Raw genomic sequence first — 6000 nt, forward strand, 5'->3', positions numbered from 1 at the left:
GTCCCCTTATAACATTAAAAAAATATAAAAATCGTTTAAAGAAACAATTCACACAATAATAAAAAACTTAAAATATAAAATTCTTAATACCGAATAAGTTAAAAGTCAATAATCATTTAAAGCTAGTTTTTCGCGCTTTCTTGTGAACAAACGTTACAATAACTGAACAAAAATTCAATGTGTGCGCAGCAAGTCTTTGTTCAACGCATAATGTTCCATGATCAGTAAGAATTTGTTGAACCATTGTTGACCTCGGGTAATTCTTTATGCTGTTTAGGGGCCTGTCTGTTCGGGGTGTATGTGTGTCAGTGAGGCGGGATGATAAGCGAGACGTTAGCTGGTGCTTCGAGCGTGGTGTCGCCTTTGACTGGCGCGCAGTCTTCTCGTCAGGCATGGGAAAACTGTGGAATTTGAGCGGTGAACGTAAAATTATGTGGCGGCGAAATTAAGATAAAGGTGAAATGCAAGGCCTTTAAGTGCTTTCAAGAATTTGTGCCGGTTGTTTTAAGCCTACAATAAATTCTGAAAACACGCGCTTTAGCCATTTTAACTCTTATAAAAATAAATTTTAAAACTCAAATGAACTTTTTGGCCCTCAGCGAACTCTTAAAATATTTTCGTAAACAGACCCCAGAGTAGTTTTGCAATTGCGTTGTTTTTCCTAAAGTTCTGCGCACCAGGTGTGTTCCCGGGTAGGCGGGAACCTTAAACCCACAAAAGATATTCCTTCTTGAACAACAGAAACAGGACATACTCGGAATATGCGCACGCAACTTGCACATTCAGAAATAAATTTTTAAATAAATAGATATTAAAAAAAGGTGGCCATATCGATGAGCTTAAGAAATCTAGCATAGAACAAAAATTAGACTTTATGTATATTTATATGTTAAAATAAAAAATAATTTTAAGCCCAATATTCCAATAAACCCGGAGACAACTAAAACGAAAAAAATACACACACACAACTTCACCAACTATAGTCTATGCGTGCGCTGTGCCCACTGTAACACGCTAAAACCGAATGAACGCGTTAGACAAAATCAAGGAGCGTAAATAAGTGAGTTTTAATTGCTGCAACAGAAGCTGTCCCGCTCATTATCTTGAAATAACATCTCTCTCACACAACATCCGCCTGTCACGGCCAGCAGGTTTTTCATTGCCTTATCAAATTTTAAACATTCCGCCGCGAAGTGATAACCGAGCCCACTGACATTAGATCTCGGAGTGGCCAAAGGGGGCCCGGAAACCAAAAAGCGCTTATTTTAGGGGGGGGGGGGGGGCACTTGCGATTGCTAAACCGTAACTGGGAAATGGGAATGATAAATGTTATCCCACGGGCATCCCTGGGAATGTCACAGATTTTTACCAATGACTAAACCTTCTTCTCATCTAAGATGAAACTCTATCTCTCTTTCTCTTTTAATTCTCTCTCTCTCTCGCTCTATATATATATATATATATATATATATATATATGTACACACACACACACACACACACACACATATATATATATATATATATATATATATATATATATATATATATATATATATATATGTGTGTGTGTGTGTGTGTACACATATGTGTCTTTACTTGTAGTCTGTTATCATAACTTTCTTCCAGGCACCTTTTCTTGTACAAAGTTACCATGGCCACGACTGTAAACGTGATATGAGACTATCGCATAATTGAGGTTAACCAGGTTTCTAATTTTCGTCCTTCTTTTAGGAGAAATAAGTCCACGCTTTAAAAAGTCTTGAAAAGCCCTGATGTCCGAGCCACGGGGACTTCCTCCCTTTTTTTATAGCTTAATCTCCCCCCCCCCCCAAATTGATGGCCCTGGTTGTAGCAGCATCGCGTGGCCGACGGAAAACGTATTACAAAGGAAATTATTTTTTCAATAAAATTATATTTATCACCGATATAAACACAAATATGCCATGATGGCCACCAAATTTCAACGGAATTTGTAAAGTGTGAAGTGTAATTAAAATGTGATAAGAAAATGACTCGGAACAAATGTTTGTTCATGTAGCTTTCTACAATCTTTAAAATGTTTCATTTTTTTTCCAAAACATTCACAAATTCCTTTTTTTAAAACCTTTGTAGGAAACATGATTTGTAATGTAGAGAAGATTTTTGAAGACACTAATTTTTTAAAAATATATATTTCACATCTATTTTGGGATAGATTAGAAAAACATAAATTTTCTTAAATCTACTAAAGGTCTTAATTTTTTGGTGGAATTTGTATACATAAACGTTACCCTGTGATTTAATGCCCATGAGGCCTGTTTATTGTGAGCTTGACTTTAACAACGCAGTTAAAATATACAATAATTTTATTTCTTTAAATCTTTCTTTTCAGTGTTGTCGTACACGCAATGTGACGATCATTGCTCAATATGCAACTGCACTACCTCAGTACATATTTGAGCATAATCTGGAATATTTTTATCTGTAAAAAAATAACATCATCATCCAACAATTTAATTTTGGCATTAATGTGAAATTATAAATCAGTAGCTTAATTTTTTGATTACGTTGGCCTATACGACGCTGTTCGTCGCAAATATAAGGACCGTTTCAAATAAAATCACATTAAAATTGTGCTTTTGGTGTTGTACTTCAACAATTGATTGTCGTTTTTGAAAAGTTACGAAGATTCCTAACTGACATCAAAATTAAATATAAAAAATCCACGTATTATCCAAATAAAGTCTTGTGATGTTTACAAAGTGCTGACATTTGAAACTAACAATTCTCTTAAAAATTGTAGTAGCAGCAAACATGAAATAGTCCTTACCCAGAAAATGCTGACCAGTACCATATATTATCTACTTTTTCAGACAGAAAATGTAGATTTATTCATATGTAAAAGAATAACTTTTAAGCTTGTTTGCCTTGTGCTAGGCAAACGTTGAATTCTCGTTTTAGTTGGTTGAATACATTTCTCTTCTCCTTGGCTTCGTTTCAATGTTACAAACAACATAACCTTGTGATCGTTAAAAAAAAAGTTGTAAAGGTGGACTTGTTCTTAACGCTGCGGTACTGTGTTGAAAATAAATGAATATAAAAAGTAGCATTTTAATTTTTAATACATGGATAGCTTAATTATAAAATAATATTATTTTAAAAATAATTGTTAACTTACGTGTCTTGGAATATGTTTATGTTTCTAGGCAATTAAAAGGCTGCATCACGTTTTTAAAACTTTATAAGTATGTTTAAGAATTTGTAATAGGAAACCATTTTTAACGAAAATTATTCTTACATGCATTCTCGGTAGCTCAGGGAGTTCCGCATGTTTATTTAACATTGTTTTCTAATTTTATAATGTAAATTTGGTGAAACTTAAGTTTTGATTATTTTGGGAAAATGTACATTATTTATGATTATTAATTACCAAATGGAGAAAAGTGTTTCTTATTAGTTAATTCCTTGAAGTGTACACATTTTTAAAACAATTTGAATGAGATTGAAGTAAATATACACTATCTGATCTATTAGGAAAAATATTAAATGTTCAAAGAGTCGCATTAGACAAATATTGAAATTGATTATTCAAGCAATAATTAAATATGATTCACAGATAAAAATTTACTTTAGATGGTCTGTTACTGCAGAATCCGCGTGGCATCATTTATGTCGCCGGACCTGAGCAGAAGAAATGGTAGTACGAGTTGTGTGAACCACCAGTTGTAATTGTAGACCTGCAGACCGACTAAGGCTGTCCTTCCCTGCGCAAGCTCAGTGCAATATATTTATGACGTGCAGCCACGTGAAAAGTTTGAACGAGTATGTGCCTGTACGAACTCCCAGCTAAAGAGGAAAAATGGTTTTGTGCGTGCGAATAGACTTGTCTGAGCCTGCATATATTATAAACTTAAAGTTAAAAAAAAAGTCTATAAACCCCGCTTTTATCGTTGAAAGAAATAAAAATAAACAATTTAAATTTATAATTTTTGTCCAACAGCCAAATAATGCACGATAAATCTGTATAACTGAAAACATGGAATGCTTGATATAATTTGTCTTAAATTTTATATCAGTAATAACAATATTATTTGTAATAGATATTCTGTTATTAATTTTATAATATAATAAATACAATTTTTTTAGGATAAAGTCATTTAAAAAAATTACGATATAGTCATTACGAAAATGAATATATAAACTTAATAAAAATAGTGAACTTAAAATTAGTATTAGGGTGCTTCAGGGGCACAAATCTGTCGGATTCTCGAGTGCGATGGGGGGAGGGGGGGGGGGGCGCGGGACGAGAATTTTGCACGTGAGGTTGACTGATACGTCAAGTCTGGATGCGGTGCCCGTATGCTGTACACTGCCCTTATTTTGGCCTACATGCGTGCAATAAGAAAAAAACTTTTAAATATACAGAAAGATTTCCATAAGACAGTTTTAACATCAAAAACGTTTCACAGTCGACTTTTACATGTGCAGGCAAGCTCCCCTTAGTGAGGGGTTTCTTAATTCCAGGAGGGCCCGAGCACCCCATCACTAATTTTAGGATGTAGTGATTACGAAAATTAGTGAAGACAGCACCGCAGGCTTTCAGTTGTATGGAGTTGTGGTGCAATATTTGGCTGTTGGACAAAAATTTTTAATTATATATATAATTTTAAATTTTTTTAGTTTATTCAATAATAAAAGCGTTTTTTTTTTTAGTTTTTAAACTATAAGATATTTTTTTTTGAGTCTGAAAATAAATTTGAAATATTTAATATGAGTAATCGAATAAAATTAATAATACTAAATATGAGTGATTAAAGTATTTATTTGTTACAGTTAACTTAAAATTAATCAATAATGATCACGTAATCTAGTAATCCAAGCTAATGCATCAAAATGACGTAGAACGTTTCTTGTTATCTCAGAGCAATCAAGTTCTTCTACTTGGAGACCATTCACTGACTTTGTGCGACTAAGAGCTACGTAAGCCTGTCCGGCAGCAAAGAGACGTGATCCCAAATAAACTACTGCATAATCTACAGTGCAGACTTAAATTTTAATTACGATAGATGCCCAACTCAGTATTAATGGAAAAATTCGCCTTTCAATAGTACTTTAGCTGTATTACCCTGGGAAATGAATGGATATTGTTTTAATTAGATGCACACGATCCATGTCGAAATCAACACAGACTGATGGAATGTCCATATCATACACTTGATCACGCTGGAATAGTGTCCAGATAATTTTAGACATAGTACCCGTATTGCCAATAAAGAAACCCGGGCACATTTGCTACCATAACTCGACCTACTCGACCTCGGAAACACTCTAAATCGAAATAAATACATTTTTAAATTTTCAAAATTTTGGGGTATTATGCCCCCCTCCCACCAGAGGAGGAGAAAGTTGAACACCGGAAACATTTTCCAACATAACCCGATAACCCAACCCCGGAAACATCCTAAATCGAAAAAAAAAGATTTATTCTCAAAATTTAGGGGCATTACGCCCCCACGCCCTTACCAAGGCACATTTTCCACCATATCCCAGCCTTTTGGATCTGAAACACTCCAAATTGAAAAAAGCATTAAGTTTTAAAGTTTTCGAAATTTTGGGTTTTTAAACAGCCCCCCCCCCCCCCCCCCTTCCTAGGGTAACAGTCAACCCCGGGGAAAATTCTTACCATGCCCCGACTTCATGGATACACAAAAAGCCTGGTAATTACCGAAAACAGTGCTTTTTGACTCTCTCTTCCTCCACTCCCCCTTAACTCTAGGGTTTTAAGTTATCATAAACACAAATTTTAACAACAAAAAAAATATTCCAAAACAAATTAATATGCACTAAAAAGTAAAAAAAAATTGCGTATTCTTCTTCATTTAATATTCAACTTAATCGACTCATCAATATGTAGGTACGATCTATGAATTTACCACGCAAGAAGGTAGGTATAATGTAATTACAATATTTTGTTATTTTTGGAGTCGGTGTCACACTTCAATTCTAACGCAACACATAC

Source organism: Bacillus rossius, chromosome 5 (genome assembly GCF_032445375.1).
Source record: "Bacillus rossius redtenbacheri isolate Brsri chromosome 5, Brsri_v3, whole genome shotgun sequence".
Lineage (NCBI taxonomy): Eukaryota > Metazoa > Arthropoda > Insecta > Phasmatodea > Bacillidae > Bacillus > Bacillus rossius.